The following is a 19,507-nucleotide window of genomic DNA, read 5'->3' on the forward strand; positions in this document are numbered from 1 at the left end:
TGAGGTTGTGAACCTCTCCAAGTCATTCCTAACTCCTGTTAATAGTATTTTGACCTCTATTCTGAATCACAAATATTCTTAATGACATCTAGAATGATGAATCCCTTCCAGAATGTATTCAATGTACATTGCTGATATTTATCAGAAAAATCACTATCAATGGCAACTGTAGCCTTATATATATGTTTATCAAATAATAAAACTTGAAAGTCAAAATGACTCTTTGATCCTTGGGATATAGAATGAATGTTGTTAGCAGGCAAGAGAATGACATTAATCTTGTTGTACATCTCCATTAGAGCTCTTGGATGACAAGGTACATCGTCAATAATCAGTAGTATTTTGAAAGAAATCTTTTGTCTGAGCAGTAGGCTCCAGCAGTGGGCTTAAAATATTCATTAAACCATGTTGTGAACAGATGTGCTGTGATTTTGGCTTTATTGTTCCATGTAGGGCACAGGGTAGATTTAGAATAATTCTTAATCACCATAGGATTTTCAAATGGTGACTAAGAGTTGGCTTCAACTTAATGCCATGAGTTGCATTAGTCCTTAACAAAAGAGTCAGCCTATCCTTTGAAGTTTTGCAACCGGGTATTGCCTTCTCTTCTCTAGCCGTAAAAGTCCTAGATAGCATCTTCTCCCATTATAAGGTTTTGTCTACACTGGAAATCTGCTGTTTAGTAGAGTCGCCTTCACTAGTTATCTTAGATAGATATTCTGAAACACTTGGTGCAGCTTCTATGTCAGTACCTGCTGCTAACCTGCACTTTCATGTTGTAGAAATGGCTTCTTTCCTTATAAACCTCAAATCAATGTCTGCCAGATTCACTCTTTTCTTCTACAGCTTCCTCACCTCTCTCAGCCTTCAGAGAATTGAAGAGAGCTAGGACTTTGTTCTGGATTAGCCTTTGGATTCAGGGAATATTGTGATTGGTTGGATCTCCTAGCCAAATCACTGAAACTTCCTCCATTGTTACCAATAAAACTGCTTTGCTTTCTTTTCAGTCATATGTTCACTGGAGTAGCACCTTTAATTTCCTTCAAGAACTTTCTCTTTGCATTTACAATTTAGCTAACTGGCCCAGAAAGCCTAGCTTTTGGCCGATGTTGGCTCTTGACAAGCCCCCTTGCTGAGCTTAATCATGTCTAGCTTTTTATTTACAGTGAGAGACGTGTGACTCTTCTTTCACTTGAACACATATGGATATCGTGTGGTTATTAATAGGTCTAGTTTCAATATTACTGTTTGTCAAGTAATAGAAAAGCTTGAGCACAAGGAGAGACATGGGAGAATGAGCAGTTGGTGGAGTAGTCAGAATACACACAGCATTTATCCACTGTCTGCAGCTTCATGTGGGCATAGTTAATTGTGCTTCAAAACAACTACAATAGTAACATCAAACCACTCATCAAAGATCACCATGACGAATATAACAATAATGGAAAACTTTGAAATATTTTGGGAATTACCCAAAAGTGATATAGAAATACCAACTAAGCAAATGCTGTTGGAAAAAATGATGCTGATAGACTTAATTGACAAAGGATTGCCACAAACCTTCAATTTGTAAAAACATACAGTATCTATAAAGTCCAATAAAGCAAAGCACAATAAAACAAGGTGTATGTCTTTTAAATTATTGAATAAATTAAATAGTACATGAATAAAAGTTAAGAATTACAAAATAAAGGATTTAATGCAATTAATACGTGCTTCATGATCATTCATACTAGGTTGAAGTTTAGGTAGCGCTGTACATTTTGAGCAGTGAGATAAAAGCAGGACCTTAAAGTTAGGAATGTGAGTTCGTATTATGGAAGTGTTCTACTGTATTATAGAAACACTTATCCCAGTGTTATTGTTATACATAGACACTTTCAATAGAATGCAATTAAGTAACTTCACATAAGAAATTTTTAAAAGACAAATAAACTACTTTTTTTATAAAAAGCATAATTGGAGATATATTGCCTTTAAAGAATTTGTTACTATACCTCCTGTCCTTAGGAGGAATCAGAGAGACAATTGGTATAACCCTTAGATTAGCCATCTAAATTCATCCATCTGAATGACTGCAATTTATACAAGGATGCTATAAAATTATGGGCAATTATTAATTTATGTACTTTTCTGCACTTTCCTTCCACAATATGAAATTGGAATACAATAACATAGCAGGTTTCTTTTTTCTCCAAGTCAACAAGCATTTATTAATCTTTCTTTATTCATTAAGAGTTATCAATTGACTCTGGTTTTGTCTGACTGTTACTCAAGAGACATTTGACAGCTGTTTCCTGAGGCCAAGAAAAATTTAGTCTAGAAATAGACTTTGACAGCACTTGACTTATATGATGCTCCAGGGGCTTTTTCACAGGCAAGATTTTCACAATGTGCAGGATTTCATTATTCTTTTTAGAAATTTGTATCATTATTATTTTATACTTCTTCTGATTGAACACAAAGCATTTCATGCTGTTGAAATCACTAAAAGCAAAATCCACAGTTCTTGGGTACATATCTTAAAGCTTTCTATACTTAGCAGTTCTGACAACACTGCTGACAACTAATATTGCTTCTATGCTTCTTGCGCTTCTGCCTTGCTGTTTCTGCTATTCCCTAATAGGGTCAGGAATCCAAACACTAAGTTAGTGTTGAAGAAGACCTATCAAAAATGATTGCTTTGGCTGACAGCTTAGGATGTGTCCAAGATGCATCTGTCAGATTTTGACAGAAGCATTGTTTCCAATAAACTTTGAGCTTCAGTTTGCTGATTTGGATGCATTTCTACCGCTATGCTAGGAAAAATGAACACTTCTTCCTTAACATTATTATTCTGTAAATTATTTTTCTCTTGCCTGACTCTTAAAATCTACTTCCAGTATAGTTAATGATACTTTTCAGATAAGGAAATAGAAGAGTGAGAAAATTCAATAGATTACCTATGTCACAAAACTAACAAATGCCAGAACTACTGCTAGAACCCTTGTTTCCTGGATTTCACACCTGTTTTTCATTCCACTTATTTACCCAGGAGTTACTTTGCTAATCCTTCACACTAGGAAAAGACCTTAAATTACATACCACAACACTATGCACATTTCCTTTATGCCACCTACACTGTTATTTAAATACTTGTTTATATTTCTTCTCCTTACTAGAAAAAACATTTGAGAAGAATGTTTCTGTGCTGTTCCCCATGAGAAACATGATATTACTCAATAATACATAGCAGTGGAAACTAAGTAGCTCAAAAACACTTCTTTGTTAGTGATATTCAAGAACTGCTTTCTGCCTTGCTTCTCCAACTGGCAAATCCATCATCTGACTGAAGTCTGTTGAACTTGGGTCTTGCTTTTTATATTCTGCCTGTTCTCCCTCCCTGATGTGAATCTTCTCCCCAACCTTACCCCAATCAGTCCTCCCCACCCACCTGACCCACCAGCCCCCTTCCAAAGAAAAACCTGTCAGGAATAACTCTTCATGCTGTTGTCTCCTTTGGGCATGTTATATGAACTAGCATTAAACAATAACATGTCAATTGCTATCTTCATGTTCTCAAATTCTCTCTGTCCAGAAATTATATAGTTCCAGCTTAATTATAAACTTGTCCCTATTCCTCAAGGAATTAATATGGTCTAGTGGATTAACAAAGATTATTTGTTGACAGACAAATCTGAGCTCATATTCTAGGCAAGTCTCCAGTCTTACTTCCCTCAGATATAAAATGTGTATGAATATCTAAGACAAAGCTTTGGTAAGAGCAGAATATATTGAGCACCTAATGAAGAGCACAAAGATATTGTGTTATCTATTCTTATCTTCAACATTGAAAAATCACAACTTTTTTTTTTTTTCTGATACATTCTCCCTCCTAAATCCACACTCACATTTTTTTGTACTTTTCATTTCCATAGAACCTATTCCTATCACTAGTGCCATCTCTGCTATTAGCATTTGCATGTGTGAGCTCTGGCCCTCTCTAATTGTTTATTCTATCACTCTGTTCTTATACTTTGATCTCCTTATCTTAAATGAAGGATGGTTGTTCTTTCTACAGTTCTTTTTCCATCGACCCCAATTCATAGACCATGGAGAAGAATTGGACACTCTTCTTTGTCCCTAAATTTACATTCCTCTAAATAAGTTCTCATCTTTTTAAGGCTGCTACTTTGTACTTTGTCCTTTCCTTGGTATCTTCTCATTTGTATTAGTCTTGAAAATATTAACTGTAGCAAACATGTGATGTTTGTATCTTTGCCTCAATCCCCTTCTAATTGCAGCCACAGCTGCATTACATGGATCTAGGAGAACTCTGCCAGCTACCAACTTTGGTATTCAACCTCAGAATTTTCTACACAGAATCAAACATGCTGGATCTAGTTAAAGTACAGCCAAGATATGAAAACGAGTTAATCCCCTAGGACTCTCACAGATGTTGAGGGATTAAAGCAAATGGAGAAATACTCTGATCTCCCATATCTCAGAGACATAATTCTGGAAAGCATCCCTGACACTTCTAGAGATTTTCTGGATCAAGCTCTCATTGCTCACAAAAGTGACCTCAAAAACATATTCTTGTTTTGAATCTTCCTCCTTCTTGATCTCACTGTTCTTTTTTCTTCACTTTGCTTCTTGGAAACATTTCTCATGGAGTTATCTGGTCCATATCCTTAACATCCATTCTTTTATTAGAGTAGAAACTAAAACTCACACACTCTCAAGGCTGTAAACAAGTAACCATTATCTTCATCCCCTTTTCTTTCTGCTGTTATATTTCCTCTAGCCTAGCAACATAACCATGTATGCTATTTCTCCCTGTTTTTTTCTTTGTTTGTTTTTGCTTCATTTTACTCTGAATAACTAAAGATTTCACTTTATGTTCAAGTATATCAAAGGAGTAGGTGTATACTGATATTTGCTACTTTCTCACCACTTGGAATCCAGTCCTTTAACTAGTTACTCTCTGAAACTCTTCCTTGAAATGTATCAAATGTTCCCTAGTTTCCAAATTATATAAGCTATTTTTCTGTTCACATTCTCCTTGACATTTTCAGGCTTTGATCACAATATAAAGTTTCCTTTCCATTGATTTTTAGAACAAATTTCTCTCTTGCTTCTAGACTTTCTTCTCTAATCACTTCACATATTCTGCTGAATTATATTCAAATGCTTTTCCTTAAGATTCAAATTGTTCTACACTTGAACTACAGTCAAATTTTTCTCTAGGAAAGTTTCATTTTCACATTTTATACTGCAAATGTGTTGTTCTCTAAATTTTCTGCACAATGAAATTGCCAGAAGATTAAAAAAAAAAAAAAAAGTTGCAGCTTACCACCTGCCTGAAGACATATTACATGGCATGAATTGAGAATTGGTCATTAGAATTTTTATCAAATGATGTAATGTTCAGTAAAATTTGAGAACCACTGTTCTAAATTAAAGATAAATGTAACTCCTAAATTTTTTAGTATTTGTCCGATATTTTCTCATCTCCAATTTTTAGTTTACATTGTTTTAAGAAATGCTTTTTTATCCTTATCTCCACTTTGCCAAATCTTACCTTTCTTTAAGTTCCAGTGGAAACAGCTTTTCTTCCACTAAACATGTTCTAAGCAGTTTTGACTAATGTTGAACCATTCGAAGGTGTTATTAATGAATCTTTTATAGACTTTTGCTTTCGTGAGAATATATTCAACTTCTGTGTTGTTCACCAATATATGCCACATTCATGCAGGCTTTCTGAAAGTCATATAGGAGATTCTCATGAAATACTTGATGACTGACTGACTGACTAGTTGAATAAACCAACTGAAAAATGACCAACAAGCTCATATGTCTTTGTTCAGGGCCTATGATCACCTAAAAATGACAATGCCTGAGGGAAATATCTATGTCTAATTAATTTACTACATCTCTCTATTCTGAAGGACTATCTTATAAATACATGCTGCTGATAATTATTTTTGGGTAGGTAAATTAATGAATATGTAGACAGCTTTATATTCAGTTACCTTAAAATTTTAAATAATAAATTTAATCACTTAAGAAAAAATTGAAACTGACCAAGCTGTAATATGTCTACACTTCATTTTTCTGATTTCAAATGAAAAGACTTGGCTAAGATATTTCTATTTTACACCTCTAAAATAATCTACTGTTCTATTAATTTTAAGTTCTATAGCTATTATTTATTAAAATCTAGCTGTGTGCCAAGCCTTGGGATAAATTTGTTGAAGGTATTGTTTATTCATTTCTCACAAAAGGTGACGGTAGGGCATGAAGTTAGGATACAGACTATATTAGATTCAAATCCAAGTCTCCTCACTAAATTAATCATGACTGCAGGTAAATTACTTAATCTCTCTAATTCACTTTCTTTCACTCACTATAAAATTAAGGTAATATAGTTCAGCTCAATGAGTTGTGAGAATTAAATTAGTTAATGTATGAAAAGTTTTTAGAAGTTGCCTGGTACTAAATAAATGATTGTTTTTTTAACTATTAATTGAATAGGTGCTATTCAATACTAACTACATGATGAAAATAGAAATTAGAGTCAGTAAGTATTTTTCAGGGTCATAGATGCCTTAAATGGAAGAGTCTAAACTCAAATAGGATTAGTTATTAGCTCCTTAGAAATTGTTTTCTGGTTAATACTGGAATATGCCTTAGCCCTACATACGCAGCTTGCTTTTTATAAACCTATGATGCTTGATACTCTTTAGAGAGAAATTTGGATTCACTCTGTGATTAGAACTATTATAAAGTTATAAAGCTCTAAAACAGATTTGTAATGGAAATCCTGACCTAGCTATAACTATAGGTGACACTAAATAAATAAGTGTCTTTGCTTTGGCTCTGAATCTACTCAGTAAAGTGGAAAATGACTGGGCTAGTTGGGTGTGCAGTCATACAAAACAGCTCAGCAAACTGTAAAGAATCTTCTGGCACCAAATGCTTGTGCAAGAACAGCATTTATGCAGGGCTATACATATTTAAATTTGAAATCAAATTGCTGATTCTGTGCTAACATTTGTAAGAAGCTTTTAAAATATACTTAATGTTTAATTTCCATTTCTACTGTAATGGAGTCAAAACTTATTATACACTAAAGAAGATGTAGTAGTACTTAGTCTCCTTTAAAAATGTGACATATATCTACCCAAGTACAGAGCTCATCTGTTTAAGAAGGATCCTGTAAGCTTGATTTGTGCATTTTTGTGTAACAGTATGAGTCTCAGTATAGTGTCACCCTCAAACCCCAAGAAATTGGAAGGAAAGGGAGTAAATATTTTCTCAGAAGTATACTTTATATTTTAATTAATTAATTTGTTTTAATTAGAAGCTAATCACTTTACAATATTGTAGTGGTTTTTGCCATACATTGCCATGAATCAGCCATGGGTGTACATGTGTCCCCCATTCCAAAACCCCCTGCTACCTCCCTCCCAATCCCATCCCATCCCTCAGCGTCATCCCAGTGCACCAGTCCTAAGTGCCCTGTCTCATGCATCAAACTATTGGTTCGATGGACCAACAACTGGACTGTTGATCTATTTCACATATGGTAATGTACATGTCTTAATGCTATTTTCTCAAATCATCCCACCCTCGCCTTCTCCCACAGAGTCCAAAAGTCTGTTTTTACATCTATGTCTCTTTTGCTGTCTTGCATATAAGGTCATCATTACCATCTTTCTAAATCCCATATATATGTATTAATGTACTGTATTGGTGTTTTTCTTTCTGACTTACTTCACTCTGTATAATAGGCACCTCATTAGAACTGATTCAGATGTATTCTTTTTAATAGCTGAGTAATATTCCATTGTGTATATGTATCACAACTTCCTTATTCATTCATCTGCTGATGTACATCTAGGTTGCTTCCATGTCCTGGCTATTATAAACAGTGCTGCGATGAACATTGGGGTACACGTGTCTCTTTCAATTCTGGTTTCCTCAGTGTATGCACAGAAGTGGGATTGCTGGGTCATATGGCAGTTCTATTTCCAGTTTTTTAAGGAATCTCCACACTGTTCTCCATAGTGGCTGTATTAATTCGCATTCTCACCAACAGGGTAAGAGGGTTCCCTTTGCTCTGCACCCTCTCCATCATTTATTATTTGTAGACTTTTGGATAGTAGCCATTCTGACTGGTGTGAAATGGTACCTCACTGTGGTTTTGATTTGCATTTCTCTGATAATGTGTGATATTGAGAATCTTTTCATATGTTTGTTAGCCATCTGTATGTCTTCTTTGGAGAAATGTCTGTTTAGTTCTTTGGCCCATTTTTTGATTGGGTTTTTAATTTTCTGGAATTGAGCTGCATGAGCTGCTTGTATATTTTGGAGATTAATTCTTTGTCTGTTGCTTTGTTTGCTATTATTTTCTCCGATTCTGAAGGCTGTCTTCTTGCCTTGCTTATAGTTTCCTTCATTGTGCAAAAGCTTTTAAGCTTAATTAGGACCCATTTGTTTATTTTTGCTTTTATTTCCATTACTCTTGGAGGTAGGTCAGAGAGGACCCTGCTGTGATTTATGTCAGAGAGTGTTTTGCCTAAGTTTTCCTCTAGGAGTTTTATAGTTTCTGTTCTTACATTTAGATCTTTAATCCATTTTGAGTTTATTTTTGTGTATGGTGTTAGAAAGTGTTCTAATTTCATTCTTTTACAAGTGGTTGACTAGTTTTCCCAGCACCACTTGTTAAAGAGATTATCTCTTCTCCATTGTATATTCTTGCCTCCTTTGTCAAAGATAAGGTGTCCATAGGTGTGTGGATTTATCTCTGGGCTTTTTATTTTGTTCCATTGATCTATATTTCTCTCCTTGTGACAATACCATGCTCTCTTGATGACTGTAGCTTTGTAGTATAGTCTGAAGTCAGGCAGGTTGATTCCTCCAGTTCCATTACTTCTTTTTCAAGATTGTTTTGGCTATTCTAGGTTTTTTGTATTTCCATACAAACTGTGAAATTATTTGTTCTATTTCTCGGAAAAAATACCATTGGTAGCTTGATAGGGATTTCATTGAATTGATAGATTACTTTGAGTAGTATACTCATTTTCATTACATTGATTCTTCCAATCCATGAACATGGCATATTTCTCCATCTATTTGTGTAATCTTTGATTTCTTTCATCAATGTTGTAAAGTTTTCTATATATACGTCTTTTGTTTCTTTAGGCAGATTTATTCCTAAGTATTTTATTCATTTCATTGCAATGTGAATGGAATTGTTTCCTTAATTTCTCTTTCTGTTTTCTCATTGTTAGCGTATAGTAATGCAAGGGATTTCTGTGTGTTAATTTTATATCCTGCCACTTTACTATATTCATTGATTCAGTTCAGTTCAGTTCAGTTCAGTCGCTCCGTTGTGTCCAATTCTTTGCGACCCCATGAATTGCAGCACACCAGGACTCCCTGTCCATCACCAACTCGAGGAGTTTACTCAAACTCATGCCCATCGAGTCGGTGACGCCATCCAGCCATCTCATCCTCTGTCATCCCCTTTTCCTCCTGCCCCCAATCCCTCCCAGCATCAGTGTCTTTTTTCCAGCGAGTCAACTCTTCACATGAGGTGGCCAAAGTATTGGAGTTTCAGCTTCTGCATCAGTCCTTCCAATGAACACCCAGGACTGATCTCCTTCAGGATGGACTGGTTGGATCTCCTTGCAGTCCAAGGGACTCTCAAGAGTCTTCTCCAACACCACAGTTCAAAAGCATCAATTTTTCGGCACTCAGCTTTCTTCACAGTCCAATTCTCATATCCATACATGACCACTGGAGAAACCATAGCCTTGACCAGACAGACCATTTTTGGCAAAGTAATGTCTCTGCTTTTTAATATGCTATCTAGGTTGGTCATAACTTTCCTTCCAAGGAATAAGCATCTTTTAATTTCATGGCTGCAGTCGCCATCTGCAGTGATTGTGGAGCCCCCCAAAATATAAAGTCTGACACTGTTTCCACTGTCTCCCCACCTATTGCCCATGAGGTGATGGGACCAGATGCCATGATCGTAGTTTTCTAAATGCTGAGCTTTAAGCCAATTTTTTCACTCTCCTCTTTCACTTTCATCAAGAGGTTTTTTAGTTCCTCTTCACTTTCTGCCATAAGGGTGGTGTCATCTGCATATCTGAGGTTATTGATATTTCTCCCAGCAATCTTGATTCCAGCTTGTGCTTCTTCCAGCCCAGCGTTTCTCATGATGTACTCTGTATAGAAGTTAAATAAACAGGGTGACAATATACAGCCTTGACGTACTCGTTTTCCTATTTGGAACCAGTCTGTTTTTCCATGTCCAGTTCTAACTGTTGCTTCCTGACCTGCATACAGGTTTCTCAAGAGGCAGGTCAGGTTAGCTCCAGTAATTAAGAAAGCATATAAATTCTTACCTTTCAGACCATATAACTGAGAAAAATAACTGCTCATTTCCAAGGAATGATACAAACAGAAAAGAATAATTTGCTTTTGTTAATTTCCCAATATTGACAATGCTTTCTCTCGTGACTAAATTATCACTTATAAAGTGGAATTCTTAGTAAAAGGATGTCCAAATTCAGCATACCTTACATCAAAGTTTAATTTTTTTTTCTGTTGTCTTTTTTTGGATATATCTAAAGTTATATTCTGTGGATACTTTCAATATTGACAGAATACCTTCGTTTAAGTATTCATAGCTCATTTACTCTTTGATTAATTTTTGGATGTTCCAATATATGTGTATCATCTCAACTATAAAATGACACACAAATACAGTGATTTATAAAAATATAGTTATTCTCCTCTTTATGAAAAGGGAAAACTGAAGATCAACCTTGAGTAATAAATATTTATTTGAACCTATATTTAATAGCCATTATATTATGAAAAGTTTTCTCTTTGTAGAGAGGTCATTCATCTACCAGTTTTTCAATATCCATCAAACTCCTCATGTCTTAACGTCCCTCTAACAATGTTCAGAAAACATGGTATATGATTAAAATCAGCTACCTGAAATCCTTAACTCTCCAACTGTTCTCTTTTCATTGTACCCATCCTCCTCCCAAATTCCAACTGTTACTAAAATGAACCACTGATTTTACCCTGTCTATAAAATGTTGAATACCTTCATCTTTTTTTTCTGTGGGGACCCTGATTGCCCCAAAAAGTTACAGACTCCCTTGATCTCATTCTACTTTTGTGCTAGACACCTAAAATATCTCTACTTCTTCACCAATAATTTATCTCTAATTAAACCCATCTAATCACTTACAATTATGCACTCTCTGTAGGGCAATGACTGTAAAACTTTTTCACCATATATATACATGTGTGCGCATATAAAGGTTCTGTCTCATGAATCTTTATATCCATTTTTTATTTGCATATATAGTAGGAAATGTAATAGTTGTCCAATATTTATCATATCCATAACAGTCACATGTATCCTCCCTCTTCCAAACTTGATCTACCCCAAATGTTCCTATTTTACAAATTACTCAGTTTAAAACCTAGGAGTCATTCTTGATTTTTAACTTTCTCTCACTATCTTAATGAATATATAAATAATTCCCATTGGTCATTCTTTTCTTCTTTCTAATGCTATATTCTTTGTTGAAACCTCTCTCATTTCTTATTTACTCTGTTTTTAGACCAAGTCTTCTCTATGCCTCCATTCTCACTTTGTTACAATATACTGTTCACAAAATCACTACAACAATCCTCTGATCATTGCCCTAATTAAATATCTTCAGACATCTAATCACACATAGTGAAGTGAAGTGAAGTTGCTCAGTCGTGACCGACTCTTTGCGACCCCATGGACAGTAGCCCACCAGGCTCCTCAGTCCATGGAATTTTCCAGGCAAGTGTACTACAGTGGGTTGCCACTTCCTTCTCCAGGGGATCTTCCCATCCCAGGGATCAAACCCAGATCTCCCGCACTGCAGGCAGACGCTTTACCGTCTGAGCCACCAGGGAAGTAAATAAACCCAAAACCTTTATCAGTACCTTCAAGACATAAAAGCAATAGAAATAAAATACCCAACCTCATATCATGTTTACCATAAAACTAAAATCTTTACAATAGCTTCTAGTAGCAGTCAGTAAACTTGTTCTATAAACGACCCAGCAGCCATGAAATATGTTGCAGTTAGTTTTTCCTGGGCTTCCCCCATAGCTCAGTTGCTAACGAATCCACGTGTGATGCAGGAGACCCCGGTTCAATTCCTGGGTCAGGAAGATCCACTGGAGAAGGGATAGGCTACCCACTCCAGTATTCTTGGGCTTCCCTTGTGGCTCAGCTAGTAAAGATTTGCCTGCAGTGTGGGAGACATGGGTTCGATCCCTGGGTTGGGAAGATCCCCTGGAGAAGGGAAAGGCTACCCACTCTAGTATTCTGGTCTGGAGAATTCCATGGAATAAGTCCATGGGGTCCCAAAGAGTGGGACATAACTGAGGGACTGTCAATTTAGTTTTTTATGGACTGGGTGATTTCATGTGCTAATAAGTGGGAGGATCATTCCAATAACTGGGGAACCACCCACTCCTCAGTCTTTTGATGGTGACTTGGAACTGTCCTGGCACCTCTGGATTTGTCATTTATCTTGCAGATTGAGGATCAAGGTTTAGTTGAATTTGACATGTCATCTTGGACCCCTTTGATTTTAATTCATTTATGTTATGCCCTTGGGCTATGTCATTCTTTCAAAAGTTGGGCCTGCCCCCTTCCCTCCTGTTTGATGCTCTTTTCCTGAGCCCCATCAGGGCCCACAGTGTTGCCTCTATGATCTTCTGGAGGGACAATCAGAAAATAGCTGGCCCTTGGGAGGGAAATACTGCATAATATCCAATCTCTTTAGTTAGTCAGGCCTTCATTTTCCATGTTTCCTACAACATGTGCAACAGGAGCATTGCTCAGTGAACCCGCCAAGGTGGGAGACAGGCATACAGTGCCTGCTAGAAGTCCATCAGTTGGCATCCCTTCAAGGGCAACTGGGCTTCCAGGGATAATGTTTGCCACTTTGAGAGTTAGCCTGCAGGCTGTTTGGGCCCAAACCCTTACCAATCTTCTCCTAAAGCAATAAGCATACCCCTGGATCAAATCTCCACTCCACTTTTATGGAACATTTGGTCTGTTGCTTTTATCAATTTGTTCTTAAGCCAATTACTAACTCCTACAACCAGGACCCTTGTAGGCAACATCTCTCCACCCAGCTTATTATTAAAATACTCTTAATGCCCTTAACTGGACCAGATAACCCACTCCTTTGTCATTACTTTTGTTATTACCTAAAATGGGTCTATGGCAATGAAATATTTACCATTGGGAACACCCTAAACTGCTCTTATGGAGGACTAGGGAAAGAAATCAGTGACTTACAGTTCCTCAGAGCAATAAGAGGATATGTCTTCTGACTGTTTTGCTAGGTTCCCAGTCTCAGGGCACAGGCTTGAATTGCTTTACATCATGGTATCTATTCCCATCCATGGTGGGAAAACTGACAATGAGTTAAAATTACAACCCCTTAATCCTACTCAGCACTAGTCATGCTGAAAACCTTGGGGATACCCAACTCCAGCCTTGGGATCCTAGGAGGTTGGCCTGCTTCAACCTGCCTTGAGATCTAGTCCCTGGGAGGTTGTCATGCCTCAACCTGCTCGGGGATGCCAGTTCATGGGTCCCAGGGGATTGACATGGCTTGACCTGCCCAGAGATCCAATTCTCAGGAGGTCAACATACCTCGACCTACTAAGGGATTTGATCTCCAGGAGGCTGTCACTCCTCAACCTGCCTGGGGATCTGCACCCTGACTCAGGGATGCCTGGCTCTCAGGTTGCAATAATACTGGGTAGAATAGGCTTCAGAAAGACTCGCCCCTAAAGAAGCCCACCCATGGAAATAGGAGGAAGCCTATTACTTGTGGGACTGTCTCAGCAATAACTCAGGATTCCAACGAGAAACCCATTGCCTTTCTGGACAGGCTAAAAGACCCCCTCAGAAAGTTTACCAATCTGGACTTAGACTCTTATGAGGGACAGGCAATTTTAAAGGACAAATTCCTGTCCCAATGTGAAAGAAGAACAGATAGGTGGTGTAGGACCCTCACCAATGTGCATCAGACATCAGGGTGAAGTTACAACAGCTACAGCAACAGGACCCTGCTGCCTCTTTAGGTGAGAGGTCCAGCAAGCCCCCAATACTTGTATAACAGAGAACAGGAGAGGGAGGCCAAGGCCCAGGAAAGGAAGAAAAGGAAAGAGACAAGGCATGCCCAGATGCTGGCTGCCCTCCAAAGAAGTCCTGTGGCAAACGCTGAGTACCTAAAGGACAAGGCACGAGACAAATGCCTAATCTATAGACAGGCAGGACATTGGGCCAAAGAGTGTCCAAACAAGTCTCCTAAAATGGCTTGCTACAAATACCATCAATTGGAACACTGGGCAGTATTCTGCCCTTGGGACCCAAGAGCCTCAAAGTCAAGCACCAAGCCTTCCCTCAGGATGGCTCAATAGGATTGAAGCACCTGTTCCAGCCAGCCTGCCTCTCACAGATAACCATCAAGGGGCTGGAGCCAAGGGTGGAACTGGATGTGGTGGCAGGTAGGTCCAAGAATTTCTTGGTTGACACAGGGGCTACCTACTCTGTCCTAACCTCTTACTTTGGGACCTTCCTCTCCCAAATCTGTACCATTTTGGAAGCTGCAGGAAAAACAATTACAAAAAGATTCACCTGAACACTTTTTTGTTGCTGGAATGGACAAATATTTTCCCACCAGTTTCTGGTGGTTCCTGAGTGTGCTACTCCCTTATTGGGAAGAGATCTTTATCTGCCTTTGAAATCTCACAGTCCTGATAGAAGATGCTTTAAAAATCTCTCTTGGGGACAAACTATTTTTGCCAGCCATCAACTGAAACAACTCCTGAATGGGGGAGGCCATTTATGGATGTCTGATCAAAGGATCCTCCAATATCAAGTAGTGATGATGGAAAATCCAGGCCTCACTATATCCCCTTGTGAGGTTCTTAACCCAGCTACCCTCCTGCCTAGACTCGAGGGCTCTCTTCCCTTTCACTCTTGCCTAGAAACCTTGGACCACTGGACAAAACCCTGAGAGGGATTATCAGAAGATCCTCTGATCAACCCTGAGGAAATCTGGTACATTGATGGAAGCAGCTTTGTCTTAGATGGAAAGAAAAGAGCTGGATATGCAGCAGTCTCCAACTTTGAGACCATAGAGGCTAAGCCTTTGCCACCAGGCACTTCAGCCCGATTGGCTGAGCTCATAGCCCTGACTCGAGCTGAAGAGCTGGGGAAAAGAAAAAGAGTAGCTGTTTACACTGACTCCAAGTATGCCTTTCTGATGCTACATGCACATGCTGCTATTTGAAAAGAAAGAGGCCACTTGACCACCGAAGGGTCCCCAATCAAATATGGTGATCAAATCCTCAGGCTCTTGAAGGCAGTCCATCTGCCCATTGAAGTTTCAGTCTCCCACTGTAAAGGACACCAAAAAGGGAGCATGGAAGTGGCATGAGGGAACCAAGCAGCCGATCAGGCAGCAAAGAGAGCAGCATTACAGAACAATGACCTAATAGGGGTTGCCAATTTAGTTCCACAGACTAAAGGAGCCAGAAACTACTTCATATACTTCATATTCTTAAAGCTAAGAGTGAGGGCTTTCAAGATCATATAGGGTGATTCCAAAAGGAGGGACTCCTTTTTCAGCCTGGGAACCTCTAAGGGAAGTTGGTTAACTCCTTACATGCCATCACTCACTTAAGGGAGAAAGCCCTCCAAAGATTACTAGAATGGTCCTTCGGAGGAACAGAGCTCCAAACAACTATAAGGCAAATGGTCTCCTCTTGTCCCACTTGCCATTTAAACAACCCCCAAGAAGCTTGAAGACCCCAGCTGGCCCAGCTCATCCAATGGCAAGGGACCTACCCAGCAGAGGACTGACAGATGAACTTCACCCAGATGCCAGTTTCTCAAGGGTATAAATACCTATTAGTCATGATAGATACATTCACAGGATGGACTGAAGGCTTTCCCACCCAGACTGAGAAGGCTGAGGAAGTGGTAAAAAAAAAAAAAAAAAAAAAAACTGCTTCATGAAATCATTCTGTGATTTGGTCTGCTCAGCTCATTACAAAATGACAATGGGACCTCATTTGTTTTTAAGGTCAGCCAAGAATTCTCTAAAGAATTGAGCATTGTTTATTATCTCCATTGTGCCCAGAGGCCCCAGTCTTCGGGAAAAGTAGAAAGAGCCAATCAATTCTTAAAATCAGTGATCAAAAAGATAACCCAGGTGACCTCCCTGGGATAGAAGGAGGCTTTACCAATAGCGCTCCTCCATGCTGATATTGTCCCTAAGTAACAGGCTGGTCTTACTCCTTATGAGATGCTATATGGGAGACCTTTTGTTTATGTTGATGACTTCTTCCTAGATCCAGAGTCTCAGACCCTCAAGTCTTATACCATGGCCATTGAACAAGTCCAACAAGATATACACTTTGGGATGTCAACCAGGACCCAAAAGATTCTGAAGAGCTATCATTATATGTTCCAGGGACTCAATCCCAATTAAAATCTGGAAAGATGGGTCCCAAAATGCTCAACTCCAGCCCACATGGGAGGGCCCTTACACTGTAATACTTTCTACTTCCTCAGCAGTCAAGGTACCAGGGTACGACTTCTGTATTCACTACTCATGAGTCAAACTGTGGAAGAAAACAGAAGACACTCAATACACCTGTCAACAAGTTACAACATGCAGTGCCAGATGAACAAGGATATATAAAACTACACCCGACCATGGAAAATATCACTCACCCCTAGATGGACACTGCTATAAGGACTCTGAGGCTTGAGACTAACAAGAGGAGGAGATCCAATGCCCCTCGCCATCCCGGTTCAGCAGGAAGTAGGGAGATTTCAACACCCCTATTCTCCAAGAATTGCGCCTCCCATATCTTGAGGGGAGAATGTTAGGTAGTTACAATAAGAAAAAGGAGTCCAAAATGGTGGTCACTAAAAGACAAAAAAGGAGAAAAGCTCGTGAAAGTGGAGCAAGGGAAAATCCATGGACCGGAGTGAGAACTTCAGGTGAAACAAACATGCGACATTTTGGCCAGCCCAATTTGCATATGACAGGCTCAAGGGGCTGGGGGGAGGAGACAAACTTATAAAAGGTGGAAGCCAAGACAGATTGAGGCCTTTCCTTTGGGGTTGGCTCATGCCTCGAGGGTGTACTATCCTTTGCTTGCTGAATAAAACTGAGCTGTAACCAACTGTAACACTGGTCCACCATTTCAAATTTTTGCCATGGTGAGACAGAACCGAGGAAATTACACACTCTCCCAACAGTTTAATGGCAGATTTATGTTTCTCTTTTAGGAAAAATTGTCTGTTCTCTGCTTATAAGAGTATAGCCAAATATTTTGTGGCCAAAAACATGAACTATAGCAGATTGTATTAGATTCCACTTAACTTCTGTTTCTAGGTGGACCTCAGGGCAAATCTGGCCTCTTTACACTGATACCAAATCCTCAAGAGTTTTGAATGAAGTAGAAAAGAATAACTTTATTGCTTTGCCAGACAAAAGGGGCCACAGGAGATAAATGTCCTCAAAATCTTGTGTCCCAACTTGGATAGGGTAGTGAGAAGTTTAATAGTAATGGTTCAAATATGGTGTGATCAGCTCATGGGCATTTTTCTGATCCATTGGTGGTGAGGTAAATGGGAGCCAGCATCATCAACCTTCAGGTCTGGGGTCTACATGCTGTGTGCAGCATGCTGTTTTTAACTTCTTGCACCAGGTGGGGTTTCAGTTCTTCAAAATAGCTCAAATATATTATGTATATTCCTTGATGGGGAAACTGGACCATGCTCCAAGGCTGCACTATTGCTTCTCTTGATTTTGTTTCCCCCTGGGATCAAACCCCAGGTCTCCTGTATTGCAGGTGGATTCTTTACCAGCTGAGCTACAAGGGAAGCCCAGTAATATACTACAGTCAACTGTCCCAGGCAATTTCATGGCTCCAGTCACCATCTGCAGTGATTTTGGAGCCCAAGAAAATAAAGTCTGTTATGGTTTCCGTTGTTTCTACATCTATTTGCCATGAAGTGATGGGACTGGAAGCCATAATCTTAGTTTTTCCAATGTTGACATTTAAGCCAGTTTTTCACTTTCCGCTTTCACTTTCATCAAGAGACTTTAGTTCCTCTTTGCTATCTGCCATAAGGGTGATGTCATCTGCATATCTGAGGTTATTGATATTTTTCCTGGAGATCTTGATTCAGCTTGTGCTTCATCCAGCCCAGCATTTTGCATGATGTACTCTGCATATATGTGGATGGTTGCAAAAAAGAAATTAACACATTCTCTCCCCAATGCTGGTCAAGACATGAAACTAATAGCCTTTGCTTTACTTCCTCATCTCTTCCCTCTCTCTGTTCTATAAAAGAGACTAGCATCCAGAATCCAATAAGGTAGTTATTTTTAGACATTAGTCTTACACCTTCTTGGTCTGGTAGCTTTCCAAATAAAGCCGTATTCCTTAACTCAAAATCTTGTCTGCAATTTATTGGTTTGTGGTGCAGAGAGCAGAATGAGCTTGGATTCAGTAGCAGTAAACCTTTGTTGAACAGAAGTTTTAATATGCAATTAAGTAAACCTGCCATTTCCCCCTCTGCCTAACTTTGGAGATATATATATATATATATATGTATATAATATATTATTATACAAAATTACACTGCCTTATCTTATTTCCTTGAATCCACTCTTATTCTCCTTGAGAGCACTGCCCAAATAAATCTGTTTAGCTAGAATCTCCATATTAGGTTCCTTTTTGAGAAATCTGACCTAAGCATTTGATATCAAAACCAGTCTTTCAGAATGGGATTCTAGAGTTGGATAAAAGTTCATCAATTATATTCAGATATTGTGGGGTCATGCCTTGTTAAATGTTGACTTAAATTATTTCCACTAAATGGATCCACTTGAAAGGATTTAATGCTGAATTACCCTAGGGAGTGAATTGTTTCTTTTTGGATACCATCAAATGTACATTTTAATCTTTCTTTAAGGTCATATACATAAATGTTAAAGAGTGAACAAGAATTCTTAGTAATTACGTTGATAAAGATAATTGCAAAAGCTGACTTTCCAAGTTCAATTAAAACTAATAATAATAATGATAATAATTATTCATTGAATCCATACTACATTCTAAGAAAGTTAATCACATTATCATCTCTTAAAATTCACAGCAATCCTACAATTACGAAAGGAAATTTGCATATAGATCCTTAAATCCCCATTTTTTAAAGTTACAGGGTGTTCTTCTAGGTTCAGACCAATAATGAACTGCTAATTTAAAGAAAAAGAAAAAGTTAAATCCACCAGGAAATTAAAATACATACATATCGCAGTAACTGAGGTTATGAACTGTTGTTTCAACATATAAATAAATTTTGTCCTTCTCTCCCACTCATTCTCTTGCTCTTGTT

This window comes from Cervus canadensis, chromosome 11 (assembly GCF_019320065.1).
Source record: "Cervus canadensis isolate Bull #8, Minnesota chromosome 11, ASM1932006v1, whole genome shotgun sequence".
In the NCBI taxonomy this organism is placed as follows: domain Eukaryota; kingdom Metazoa; phylum Chordata; class Mammalia; order Artiodactyla; family Cervidae; genus Cervus; species Cervus canadensis.